Source organism: Dermacentor variabilis, chromosome 7 (genome assembly GCF_050947875.1).
Source record: "Dermacentor variabilis isolate Ectoservices chromosome 7, ASM5094787v1, whole genome shotgun sequence".
In the NCBI taxonomy this organism is placed as follows: domain Eukaryota; kingdom Metazoa; phylum Arthropoda; class Arachnida; order Ixodida; family Ixodidae; genus Dermacentor; species Dermacentor variabilis.
Window position 1 is genome coordinate 118,892,868 of NC_134574.1, and position 13,995 is coordinate 118,906,862.

Genomic DNA, 13,995 nt, shown 5'->3' on the forward strand with positions numbered 1-13,995 from the left:
GGTTGCTATAAGCCTGTTTTGTAAGGCAGCATGACAAAAGAAAGGAACAAGTGTTATTACAGGACGCACTTATTTACATATAGTTCCACGACATGCAAACTTGCAGAAGTCATTCCGAATGCATGCTATACAAGAATGACATACAGCAAGCCTTTTCTTTAATAAAGCCCTCATTAACCTGCAATCATCAAAGAATCTGTATAACTTTTCTCGGGGTCGGCAGGGATCCCCGAATACCGCCTCCATCCAATTATTCTTCGTAATTAATTGCCTTTCGCGAGCATCGCGTGCAAGGACAATATTTGGCTCTAGCACACGGTGCCTCATTAAAGCGAGTGCACCATGTCGTTTTTGTATATAAATTCAATTTTAGTCACTCGAATTGATGAGACTTTTGCAATTTCCTCCTAAGGCGGAAAAGTTAGAAAAGGAAATGCAGTGAAAAAATTGCCGTAAAAAAGTGTTCCTAGTAGACGCTGGCCAGTCCCACGCCTCGGCTCGGGAGAGGTGCCGAAAGAGGTGGGAACTTATTTCTCTTCGCGTCGCCCCTGGATGGCGCCACTCCCTATCGGCGCATGCGCACAGGAGCCATGTCGGCAGGACGCCCGTACCGCCGTGTTTCGGGTGGCCCCCATATAGAACAGGAAAAAAAAAAAGAACATTAATCTAAGGAGGAAAAGGCTGGCTGGAAATTGCGAGCCTACGAGGAAGCGAAGAACGCGAAAGGACGCGGACCGGGCGCTCTCTTCGCCACTCCCCACGAGGACCGCGGTACTCGAACCGCGTTCTCCCGCTCTCCACGCGTTAGGGAAAGGAAGCTGCGCGTTCTCGCAGCATCTCGCGGCGGCGTGCTTCCGTTTGCGGAGGGGAAGGAAGCTCTCGTGGGCCTCTCGCCCCGGCGCACCGCCTGACGCACGGCTTTTCCCTCCTCGTCTTCGTCTGCGCTTCGCTGCTGCTGCACTGGCGGTGCGAATATTTCTCTGTGAGTTTGCTTTTTATCGGCTACCGTTTGCTGAGAGAGTGAACCCTTGCCAAGGGCAGAGCTTGTTCTGGGGCGTGTCAGCAAGGCGCCTCGCGACGAGCTTGTGAAGTGGGCGTTGTTCGCCGGCTACTTTCCGTCAACGAGTTCAACGCAGCCTGGGGTTCTACGATTTTGTCTACTTTGTCACCCGCACCATTTTTGACCGCTGTTTTCAATGCCTTTGGTAACCTGTGCGTGGTAAGTTGAACGTTGTGACGATTCATCGGCTCATTTCTACAGCGCCAAAGCAGACGACGCGCGGATTTCGTCGAGTTCGTTCACCTCGGTGGTGGTTATTGCTACTCTTGTCGGCTGTCTTCTACGCCCGGCATTCACGGCGGTAGTTAGCAGCAGAAGGGACTTCTCAGTGCGTGCTCAGTTAGCGGACGACGTCAGCTGCCTCGTGTTATCACCCACGAGTGACACTGTGTTCGCGTGTGCGTCAAGTAAAGACCAAGTTTGACTAGCAGTGAGCAGGCGGCAATTCACCGGCGCGTCAAGCAGAGTGCGGTGCTGCGGATACAGAGGTGCCTAGAAGGTGTGTGAATTGTCTTCTGTATTCCGACATTCATGATCTGAAAAAAAAAAACCCGTGGGGCGTGTTTTGTCGTTTTTGCGGTGATTTGCATTCGTACAAACCTGGTCATTCAGGTTTGATTGTGGCAGAGAGTGCAAGGATTCAAGTGGTGCAACCCTATAATCTTGCTAGAGGAGCATCGTTGACTTTGCCGACTTTCGCACGAGGAAATATCTGAGCTTCGCATTGTGAATTTTTTTTAAGTGTCATCAAGAACAACTACACCTTTGCGTGTTCCTTCCTGAATGGTGCTTCGAAAGGTCGACGGAATCGTCTGCGTATTTCTTTGGCGGTGCTGTGCTCGTTAAAGTGGACTGCGAGTGCTTCGCGATTTCTTCAACGTCCCAAGCCACCCATTGACAGCCAGGTACACACCCCTTTTTATATTTTCGCTTGATTCCTAAATAAAAAGGGAGCCCTAAACTGTAAAGGTTACCGTGTATACAATGCAGGTGCCCCAAGCTAGGTTCTAGAGGTCGTTCAATGCGTTCCAAGTTCCTCTTTACGAGACCTGTTTGTGATCACATGCGTGAAGGCAATTTGCATACGCCAGCCAATTCCAACCTTTTATCTCACGTAATAACTACCTCGACTTTCGCAGAAATATTGGCGCTCGTTTTTGTTCGTTTATTCTTGTCACCACTAAGAGCCTTGAGTAGCACAGTCAACGCAGCGTGTTACAATCTAAATGTTCAGACGTAAACCTGATTTTCACGTGCGGCATATCTAGTTAATGAAAATAGGAACAAAAGAGAGCTCTGAGCATGAGACAGCTCCTGTGCTTTCTAGATTAATGCGTATGGTTCTGAAGAACTTGCACGTGTTTATATGGAGCATCGTATGGAGAGAGTGTCCCAAAGTTTTAGCGACAAAGTTGTTTTGATAAAGTGAAATGAGTTTGTATGCGAGGCGCGCCCTTAGAAACGCTTGTCCCTTACATGAGCGTGCGCTAAGGAAACTTTCACACTCGGGAGCCGCACGTAATTCATAAACATAGAATAATTTCTTTATTTTCTCAACTGGCCGTAAAGGCGACATTTTTCGGATGTATGATAGGATGCATTCAGGAAGAACAAGACCTGCGTTCAGAGCTTACCGTTTGCTTACCATAATTGCGGATAATGAACGACAAGAAAGAAAACCGAGGGGCCCGATTTTTATTCGTCATATCCTAAGAAGGGGCCCACAAATGAGACCGTCAAGGTCAACATAGGGGAAATTACATGTACTTACTAACTAAAAATAAAGAAATTATAAATTAATGGAACTTAAAGTGGATGAAGAAACAACTAGTCGCAGATGGGGATCGAATCCACGTCTTCGCAGTATGCGTGCGATGCTGTTACCAATTGTCCTACCGCGGCGCCATTTTTCCATCCACTTTCTGGGTTACTTATGTTTGTCTGCTAGAACTAAACTTGGGAGTGTCAGCCAACGCCTCACCTAACGGCCTTGACGGCGGATATGAAACATTCTTTTTTGTCGCAGGCGTCACGTGTACGCGATCGTTTTGGGTGAACGCGACTGGTTATTAAACCCACATACGCTACCTGACGGCATCAATGCTGCGGGCTTTGACGCATATGACTGATAAAAATCGAGCCCTCGGTTTCCTTTCTTCATACTACATAGCGACGCCTCGAATCCGGCAGCACTGATGCTTGCAGGTAACATGTGTGCCTTTATTAAACAGTGGCCTTCACCCAAAAAGGTCACGTACACGTGACGCCTGCGACAAAAAAGGATGTCCCCCCATCCGCCGTCAACGCCGTGAAGTGTGGCGCTGGCTAACACTCCCGCGCTTAGTTCTACTAGATAAATATAAATACCCCAGAAATTGGATGGGAAAATGGCGCCAGAGAGAAATTTATTTACAGAAAGGCAGAGAGGTCGGCCTGAGCTATAACTTGCTCTGGCCTGCTACTCTACTCTGGGGAAAAGGGACGGGGAGGGAAAGGGCTGATGAATGATGATGGTATAAGGAAGAGATGCGTATATACAAATTCACAGAGTTGTGGTATCTCTAAAGGCGTGCGTCCAGCCCAGTGGCTTGGAGAAAAGCTACAGCGGCTCTTGTGACCAGGGCTGCGCTGGTTGCATTAGGCCAAGGACCTAAAAGAAACTCGTCCGATAGCGGTCTCTCATGGATGTTTGCTATGGAAGAGACAAGTTGCTGTCGTTCTTGCGCGTACGCGGGACACACGCAAAATATATGTTCAAGTGTTTCTGGCACCTCACAGCATTCACAGTTTGGGCTAGTATCACTGGCACCTATCATATTTCTATAACGGTTGGTGAATGCGACACCAAGGCGAATCCGGTGCACCATGCTCGTGTGGTTTCTATTGAACTTTTGAGGCATACGAAATCGCATTTCTTGGTCCCATTTGTGTAATCGCTTGTGTCGTCGATCAGGTTGCGCCCAGTGTTCCAACGTAGAGTTGTGGTTTACGCGACGAAGTAGGGCGTTTGTGTCTGTTCGTGAGAACGGAATGCGTACTTCACAAGCATTATCTAAAGCAGTTTTTGCTTCAGCGTCTGCCTGTTCGTTCCCTATCACGCCACAGTGTGACGGTATCCACTGAAAGGTGACATTGTGGCCATTTCTAGTTGCGTGGTCGAGATACTCTGTAATTTCTATAGCCATAGAATGATACGGGCCCCGTCTGAGGACACAGTCAATCGTTTGCAGAGCTGGCTTGCAATCGCAGAATATCGTCCATGCGTGAGGACGCTCCTCGGAGAGAAATCGAAGTGCTTCCCGGATAGCAACAAGTTCTGCGGCAGTTGATGTTGAGCTATGGTCTAGTTTAAACCGGCGAGCGATGATCATATGTGGAATGACGAAGGCTGCAGTGGAGGCATATGGTGTGACAGAGCCATCGGTATACACATGTACAGTATCTCCGTACTCTGTAGAAATGTGCAATAAGGTGAGTTGCCTGAGGCCAATAGATGCAACGAAAGACTTTTTAGTAATTCCAGGGATCTGCAATGTAACGACAGGTTTAGGCAGAACCCACGGGGGTGTTCTCGGAATACAGGCGGGAGAGAATCTCGACGGCAAAACACTCTGATGCCGCGATATAGTCATTGAAAAGCTGGAACCTGGGTGTGTGGTAGGGAGCGATGACAGAGGATGGTGCCTGTGTCGGGTCAACACGCGGAGGTACAATCGAAGAGGCTCGCAGAGCAAGTACACCCGAATAGGACAAGCACGAGCTTCCGCTATTGTTCCATTGGTTGACGTGCATCGTGGGAGGCCCAAACATGTGCGCAATGCCTGAGCTTGAATGCTCTCGAGCGCGCGCACACAACTAAGTCCCATGCTTGAGAGCGCCGGCATGCTGTACCGTATATACCCTACGAATAGGGCTCGGTACAGGGTAGCTCAATTGGTAATAGGATCGCACGCGTGATGCGAAGACGTAGGTTCGTGACGCCCCGCCCCTTGCTGCCAGTTGCTTTTTCACTAATTTGCATTAATTGGTCGTTTCTTTAATTCAATGATTAAGTACATATAATTTCCTCTATTCTGTTCTTGGTGTCCTTGTTTGTTTACTTATGATTGGCGATAGCGTTTTCAAATGGAAATAAGCAACGTGATCTGCACCTGCTATCTAATACTCCTGTCACACGGGAAGATTTATTGTCATTCGAATGGAAAGGAATTCGATGCATCGAATGCCATTCGGTCTCTTGCGGCGCTACATAGTAAAATGTAATGACATTTGCAAGCGAAAGCAATGACGATCTGGAACAAAATTTGTGAAATTCAAAGAACTGTGCCTATTAGACCCGTTGAAGAACTTTTGTGAATACTTTTAAAACGGACGAAAACATTTTGACGGCAATTATTCCCAACTAAAAGCACTTCGACCAACACATCCCATATGGCCGACCGCCGCGACAGCCTGCTGATGCAGAGAGTAATAGCGCTTGAGCACAGCCCGTGGTGAAAATATAACCGCGGCAAAAATAATTATTCCTTTTTGTAAGTCTAAAAAAATATCTTCTGACTTTGCTGATGCATCCATTATTTTTTCGCGTTGCGTATCGATGTTGGCTACCTGGGGTCAAGAGAGTACATTCGGTTCGAAATCGAATGCTAATGAGCTCCCCTAACTCATTAGACGGCAAGTGTCATTCCATTCGAATGACATTAAATTTTCCCGTGTAAATACCGACTAGTCGGATTATATACGAATGCCCTTCGATTCGAATGGCATTAAATCTTCCCGTGTGACAGGAGTATAAGATGCCAGAAAGTGAATGCCTTCGTGGCGGGGAAGCAAATTCTTTGCACCCAGTTGAAAAAGGGAGAGAAGTGGTAAGGAAAAGGCTGCGAATGAACCAGGCTCAGCCGCTTTGGCTCACTGCCACCTATAGACATTGACAGGTGTATTTGTTTATCTTTCTCGGGTGACCGCTTTTCACGGGCTAACAAACGTTACAGGTTAAATGTTAACACTCAGAGCAGGACGCGCCTTCATGTATCGGAACTTTCTTGAATGTTATCGAAGGTTCTATCCGTTGTCTGTTGACACCGAGGCTCGTGTGGTCTGGTTGTATGCACCACGCGAATAGTGCACTATTTCTGGAAGACACGCGGGCACCAGCGATTACTCTGGAACCTTCGGTGGCTCACGTATAAAAGCCGACACGGTTGACCCACAGATTAAGTTCTCGACGATCGCCGAGTATGCTCGCCTTTATCGTATTTTGAGTGTAGCCTGTCCGTTTGTGAGCACAGGTTCGCCCAATAGTTTGCCATAGGCAGTTTTGTTGCTGTGTCCTTGACTGTCACTACTACGTGAAAATATCACAAGACCTGTGAACCCCCCCCCCCCCCCCCCCCCCCCCCTGTATTATACCCTGCTACTAGGACCACAATTTTCGTTGGAAAGCCCGGCGTGGTGAAAGCGATGTTGCCAAATCACCGAGAATTACTCATCATCATTCTCAATACATTCTATGGCAGTTTGCCTAATTAGCATGAAGTCATAAAGCATAGCGTAGAGTCCTTATGGTACCTAGCAGGCTTTGGTTGGCTACTGTGCAGTGGACACGTGGGCTAGGGTAGTCAAATTTAAGTAGTAGCAGAGAAAGATCATTCTTACAGCACTCACACAAACACACTGAACCGTTCTTCATTCATTTCCCCACAAACGATCAGGTAGGCTTGCAGATCCCAACAATCGCAGCAGTGCATTTTTTACTGCGAACTTTCAATTGAAAGACGCACGAGACCATGTCCCACTAAAAAAATCTCTAGTCTATTCTCCCTTAAATGGTCCCACTGGCAAGGCTTTGTATGATCGGCCGTCGCAAAATAGGTACTCTGAAGTTTATTCTTGCGTACATGGGCAACAACTGGCATTGTCTGCCACTCTAATTGCACAATAAAGCAGACTATTTCACCTGTGAGTTCACCTAATAACCTGCAGCAATTTTTGTTTTGGTGTTCTTGAGTACCCCTGATAGGAGACAGTTTTTTGCAGCAGGTACGTTGCTAAAATCAATAGGGTCACACTTGAAACCGTCTTTACCTTTACCTGATACATACTAGTGGCTTAGTTGGGTAATCATGAGGAAATATGGTGGCGCACTTCAAAACAAGGGCGACACATTGAGTGACTACAGCGCTCGTGTTTTTCACTCTGTGTTACAATATTCTTTTTTTTAAGTGCGCTGCCATAATCGATCATGATTTACCTTTACCGTTAACGATACATTATTGGCGCCATTAAGCATTCACTGAGAACAGTTGTATATCTCACTAAGCCATGGTTTCGAACTTGCAGTTCTCAAAGGAGTCTCCGAAGCGCTTTAGAAAAGTACGGGTGACTAAAACTGAATCGGTTGTAAAATTTGAGTACATTGATTTAGTATCATAATTGATACGGTACATGCGCTATATTGTTGTGCTCCAGAATAATTTTGCCAACAGGCGCAATTTTGTGATGCACACTATACATTATTATTTTTCATCTTATCGTCATGCCAAATTCGACGCCGCAGCTGGGAACCGAACCTGGAACGTCGAGCTCAGTAGCTGAATTTCTTATCAACTCAGCCACTGTGGCTGGGAATATCCGTCCTAATCCGGAAAAACCGACAAGATCAAAACAGTGCCAGACAGATAATAGGGCACAACGCAAAGAGCTAATCACAGGTGAAATTACCATTCCTCCCACACCTACGAATGCATGACCTATGAAAACGCGACCTTATGGATGATTAAAGCATTTGGTGACTTAAGACGCGAGATTCTGACTCGTTCATTCGAAGAAAGCAAGCTTGATCCAGATTTCAGAGTGCCCGCAACCTGATGCAAACGTGCCGATCGGTGCGCAGAAAAATACGGCAATGTCTTCTCTACCATTTATTCGCAAAGAAAATGCAGCACGTATGGTGCAGGTATTTTTGTCTATGCAGGCATTTATGAATTGCTTTTCGGATTTCGGAAAGGTTCCTCGAACGTTGCGGATTATTTTTCTTTATCCGTGTTTTTTTTTCATTCTCAAATGTATACAGTCTTCAACAAACAGGTTGCTTTGACGTCGCGAAGCAGCTTCTGGCAACTCTTCATTTATGATGCCCGGAACGCATAGGGCTATACAAAGCTGTACCGACATGTAGTTAGGGGTGTGCAACCGTGACACAATGGCGCCCGTCTTGTAGATTCTAACCGCCATTCCTCGTGAGGCGTGTACAAACGAATGCACTAGATATGTGTTCATTGGCCCCGTGTCGCGTGCTCACCGATACAGTGATTCGGGGTACAGGAGGTGCCCGCGCAGAGTTCATAACGTGCCACGTGTCCCTGTAACATATCACTAACAAGCTAATAAAAACTGTCTAATCCCTCCAATATTCAGAAAGACGCACCGGGAACTATATTTCCCTGCGCATGGACGTTACATGTGTGGGTCTCGTACTTTCGGCATAGCCACGTACGCGAGACGGATCGCGGATAACGTTACCGTAACACTCACCCTCCGTACTGCTCAGACCAGCGCATACACGCACGAGCTCAGCCAGAAGGCCAGTGTGCTTATAGTCTACCGGCGCGCAACAATAAATTCCAGCCGAGCAAGACAGCAGGATGTCCTGGCTCCACCCACCAAGCCAAACAAGCGCAGCGTTGTCGACGCGTCCACCTCGCTTCGTCGTTTTTTCAGCCAAACGCACTACGTGTCCCCAGAGATCCGTCTTATCCGCCATGCGGGAGCAGCGCATGCGTCGTCGGTAGCCGAATAGCAGGTCTACGGCGCTGCCAAACGGCGACAGCCTGAACGCACGTCGAGCGCCCGTACATTTTTTTTTTACCGCAATGCCCGCTCCCTGCGTGAACCGATATCTGCCTAAAAAAAGACGGGCTTTCTGTGTGCTGACTCAGAAGTAAAGAGTGTGGCGCAGTCTACCTCGCAAAATTGAGTCGATCGCTGAGGATTACATAGCCCGCGATTGCAACGTAAAGAAAGGGGTAACGTCCTGTTTGCACTGGCCTGGGCAATCAAACCACGCTGTCGTTGTTTGAATGATGAGACTGTGGTAAATTAGGCAACCGACGGGGCGCTTATTGCTATGAATAAAATTAAACAGTCGTGCCTGAGAAATGTAGAAAAGAAAACACAGAGGAAAGTAAATAAAGGCAGGAAGGAAAAGTGGCTTAGGAATGAGCACCAATAAAAACTCTGGCATGGCGTGCTGAAAAATGCAGATACTCTATGCAGCGAGCCTGTAATGCATGCAAGCACTTCTAGGCAAGCAAGCGCTGCATGCATGCAATACGTGCTGCCTACGTGCAATCACTTTCATTCTCGTTGCCAAACCACACGCGAACGTGGAGTCATAGCGTGCGTCGCCAGAACACTATGTGCATCGTGCAAGGCACGATAAACAAAACAAAAAAGAGCCTTGCATAAAGCGAAAAATAAATGGCATTAAAAGAAGATTCTGCGTTGTTGCCGATGTCTTGGACAGGGTTGCTTGCTGTTTATGGGGCGCTCGTTTGAGTTAACGTTGTTGTGACGTTGGAACTAGAGCGCTTAACCATGAAAGGCAGGTTGAAGGCTAATCGAAGGTCCAGGATTCGCGGTAAGAATGAGTGGGGTGGAAGCGATAATTTACGCAGGTGACGCGATTGAGCGAGCTAACAATGCAAAAAAGCAACACCACTGTGGTTTGGTTTTATAGTTCTTTATTCACTCTCACTCACTGATTCATTTCTACAAATGATTTTACACGGTGGCTGTGTGGGAAGAAGTGGCCAAAAGGCAACTGCATGCCTGATAATGTGCCTAAACCTTCTAACATGAGGTTTTGAAGCTCTTGCGCAAACATTTATTAAAAGTGGTGAAGTTAGACAGAAAAAACCAAAAATCGATAGGGCGACTATATTGAGAACCTGGGAACGCGATCAGAGCTGAAGCGCACACGAGTCGCAAAAGGGGTGTTTCTTCAGTAAGCGCTTTCTGCTTCGCCCTAAGCAAATAAAAATGAATGACAAACCTTGACAGCGCATGCTAAAAACAAAGTACGGAAATTTGCATACATATTCGTGTTCTTTTTGCAAGCATTCCTCCTGCTTCGTTTTGTCATGCGCCACGTTCTTGGGACAATGCCCCGTAGCTTTCAGGGGTTGGCCCTTTACACTATTTATTGCTGTCATAGCAATGAAACCCTCCTCTTCGTCTTGATAGTGTTTTACTCGGCCTCCAATAAACGAAAGAAAATACACATAATACATTTTTTTTAACAGGAGGAAATCTGGGATATGTTATACGAGTTGCTTGCGGCACTTTGTGACGTCTTTTTTTTTTTGTCGGTGCTCGTTTTTAGCACTGTTTAAACATCACAAGAATTTATGGAAAGCATAGACGTCTTTAAAATCTTCGCTTCAAAAAGAATTTTCATATTTTTCGTCCACTTAAAAGTGTTGATATAGGAATATATTGAGAAATAAAATAAACCAGCTCTTGCAGAAGTGCGGACAGCAAGAATGTTTTTTAAATCTCTAAATTACGAAGCACGACATTTTGATCACAACGCAACATTAGATCAGAAATATCAGACGAGTTCGTGGCGGCAAAGATAAAAGACATTGCTTCATCCTCGAAATTCTTCAGTGGGTGTCAACAGAGGATATATTAGTATGCGTCTAAGAGGGACGACAAGAAGATAGATTAAATGTAAGACTAAATAAGCAAAATAATGAAGGTGAGCACGCTATGAAAAGACTGTTTCATACTGAAAACCAAGAAAGTAAGCAGGTGACAATAGAAGAGATTATTGTTAAAAGAGAGCGTGAACCAAAAACTGAAAAAAAAAACAATTAGTAAAAAATAAAGCTCCCTCGAGAAAGCCATGTGCACAATGTGACCCTTTCTTTTAATTTATCTTTGGCCGTACTCCTGACGTAATTGGATGAAGTTTTTACAGCAGTGTTGGAGCTGAAGCGAACTTTCCGTTTTTCTCTAAATGTTTTCTTTCGTTACTTTTTGGTCAGCGTTCTCTTTCGCTCATTATGCCTCTTTCTGAGCAAACGGGATTCCGTCCAAACTATGAATGTCAAAAACGCGGACTGCGATTGCGAAAATCTTTCATTTGCGATAGCTTCTTTCATTTTCGACATTTATTGGAAGCCGAGTGAAACATTATCAGCTCGAACAACAACAAAGGTTTATTTACTTATTTATTTTTATTTATGCAAGTACCTGCAGCACCACAAGGGCATTATTGCAGGGGGGGACAAATTGAAGAAAAATGAACATGTGACAAAAACTTGACACAGCTAAGCACAGGTGGTAAAAGTAACAAAATGCGTAACATCAATGAGTCATCTCGACGGCAAAACGGTCTTCAGTGAAATGCCGTGCAAAATTGCAATTTGAAAGCAGGCATGAAAAACGAGGCATATTTTTAAAATTACTATTGATCTAAAGCATTCAGAAAAATAAAGGACGGAAAGAGAACGGCGACGCTAAACTGACAGCTATGACGGAGAACTCTGGAAGCGCGGTAAATTTCAACCCGCTCATATGAAGCGGAGAGAGGAAGAAGAATGTCACGGGAGAACAAGGATGCGCGCACTGGATGGCCGTGCGCTCGAGAGACAGGGTGAAATGAGTGCGGAGGAGCCGACAAAGAGGCACGGCTCTGGACGCTGACAGCGGCCTTTTCACAAGGACGGCAACGGCGGTGACCCTTTGTCTTCGACGCCACAACGACGTCCCAAATGGACTGCCCTTTGACAAGGCTGCCGCGACCGCGCAGGAAATAAAAAAAAATAACCTTAACTACTTTCCCACTTAGGTCGTGTTGGATGCCTTTCACTCGTCGCTCGCAGGTCCCGTCTGCAACGTTCATTCTTGGCTCGTTCCTTTCGACTGTGGGCTTTTCATCTTTCTCCACTCGTGTATTTTTGCATTTTTGTTCTCTGCATTCGGACGTGTTTTATGATTCTGTGGCCTGTTTCATTTATTGGTGGATTGTTATTTCTTCAGCGCATGGCCACTTCTCTGCGTTCTTTTATTCATTGCGTATTTGCTTTGGTATAGCGTTGGCACTTTCCACTCTCATTTTTTCCTGTATGTAAACGCACACTATTATTTTCTAGCGTCATCTCGTCTGTTCGCCATAAACTCTTGATTCTCAGGCAGGTGAGGACATGAAATCAGCGAAAAAGAAATCAAGTTGCCGCTGATATTTTGTTTTTATTGAAAATTGCAGTAAAACACAGTAAGAACTTTCCTTGGGTCCATGCCTTTTCGACCATTGAAAACGAATCCATTGCATTTAGTAGAATTAGAAAATTTATAAAACATTATTTTTGAAAAGTAAAACGTAACTGCCAATGCCAAAGTGTGTGTGTCGTGGGGAGGGGTAAAATGAGCTAGCCTCTTTGAAAATAAGTGGCTCAGCTCTTCTAAGCCAAATACTTGTCGTAAATGTCTTTGGCCTACACGCAGAATTTATTGGCACACTCACCGCACCTGGTGCACTGAATCCAGACAAAGCGTAGTAATGTATTGCGCCACAGCCTCTTGCAAAAAAATAAGCATGTCCATTCCCCTTTGGCGTGAGCGTCGTGCCTGGTAGAATGCTTCTTTTTTTTTCACGGGTTTAGGCACTGACTATACGCTTCGTCCTTCAGTTTCTTGAGGCTTCCTGGTCAGTTACAGGTCTCTTGGGGCAGAGAAAACTCTGGGTCTTTTCGGAAGGCCAGCCATACTTCACCGAAACCAACTTGGCGTTGTGGAGCAATGAGGCCAAACGAGGACCTTTCTATGCTGAGATCTCGCCCATGAGCTCTCTTTCCGAAAGCTGTCTGTCTAAAAGCACGCGTTGTTTCAGATCCAAGCGTGTTTTTATAAAGCGTTTGAAATCTACACCCATCATTTCTTTTCCGCACGCCTCCTCAGAACATCTATCAGCCCACTGAAAGCTTTCGCCGGAGCGCTAATGGGATGGGTCCCCTCTCGGTTCAAGTGTTCTCTTTATGTAGTTTACGACGCAAGAAGCCCTGGACGACTTCTCTTGAGGTGCGAGCCAGCGTTGGCAAGAGGATAAGTTTATAGCGCGGCATTGCAAGTTAAAATGAACTCCATACAACTACTTATTTTAGGCCACTTGGGGTGCTTGTTGGTGTATTTGGCGCCTTTTCTAGAATAATTCCCAGACAATCTTATCAATGTGAACATTCCACGTACCATGCTTATATTTTGTCTAAGGTTATTCAGTGAAGACACTAAGTAAAACAAAAAATTGGGGTACTGATGCAGAGTGCCAAGACTGCGTTGCCTTCTCGTAAAGAAAAAGAAAAAATAACTCAGCTGATTTCCGTTACATTAATGCGGCTGTCATGTCAAGGGCACTCAGCTCGCATTTCTTCGTCCAGCATCCTTTGACCGATAAGACCTGTTCTCCAACCAAGGAACGGGAACAAGTAGTGACATCTGTCGGCAAATTATCGAAGCAGTCTGATTCGACCGCTTGAATATATTGCTCGGTAAACTCTAAATGACTCGTTTTGCCCCGTGACTCATTTTAAACCGCCCTACTAAACCAACCAACAATTTTCACTGTGCAAAACTTGAACTGCAATGAAAAGTTCTGAAGTGTCAGATTCATTTTCGCTACTTACCCGCCACAGAACAGTGCGCTGAGTGAGACTGAGGTCCCTGCACCCAATGAATTCCATGCTGCTTGCTGAAGTCTATAAGAACATGGTTGAATGAGGACAAAGGCTCCGGCCCTTCGCCTCTGACCTATGTAAGCCTCAACATCCACGAGGACTGCCAGAGTCAGAGATGGCATGCTCAAGTGAATTGCCTTTTGCATTCCAGTGCGTGCATTCTACATTTTTTCTTCACAACAATCAATAGGTTCA

At 45.9% G+C, this 13,995-nt stretch overlaps 1 long non-coding RNA gene across 1 annotated transcript in view; it reads left to right on the forward strand.

The window, feature by feature from the left end:
* Positions 1-947: 947 nt before the first annotated feature.
* Positions 948-13,995, forward strand: part of LOC142587070 (uncharacterized) — a 482,522-nt gene continuing 469,474 nt past the window's right edge. The window contains exon 1 of the long non-coding RNA XR_012829346.1: positions 948-1,965. This is a non-coding gene — a long non-coding RNA (uncharacterized LOC142587070). The remainder of the gene's footprint in view (positions 1,966-13,995) is intronic.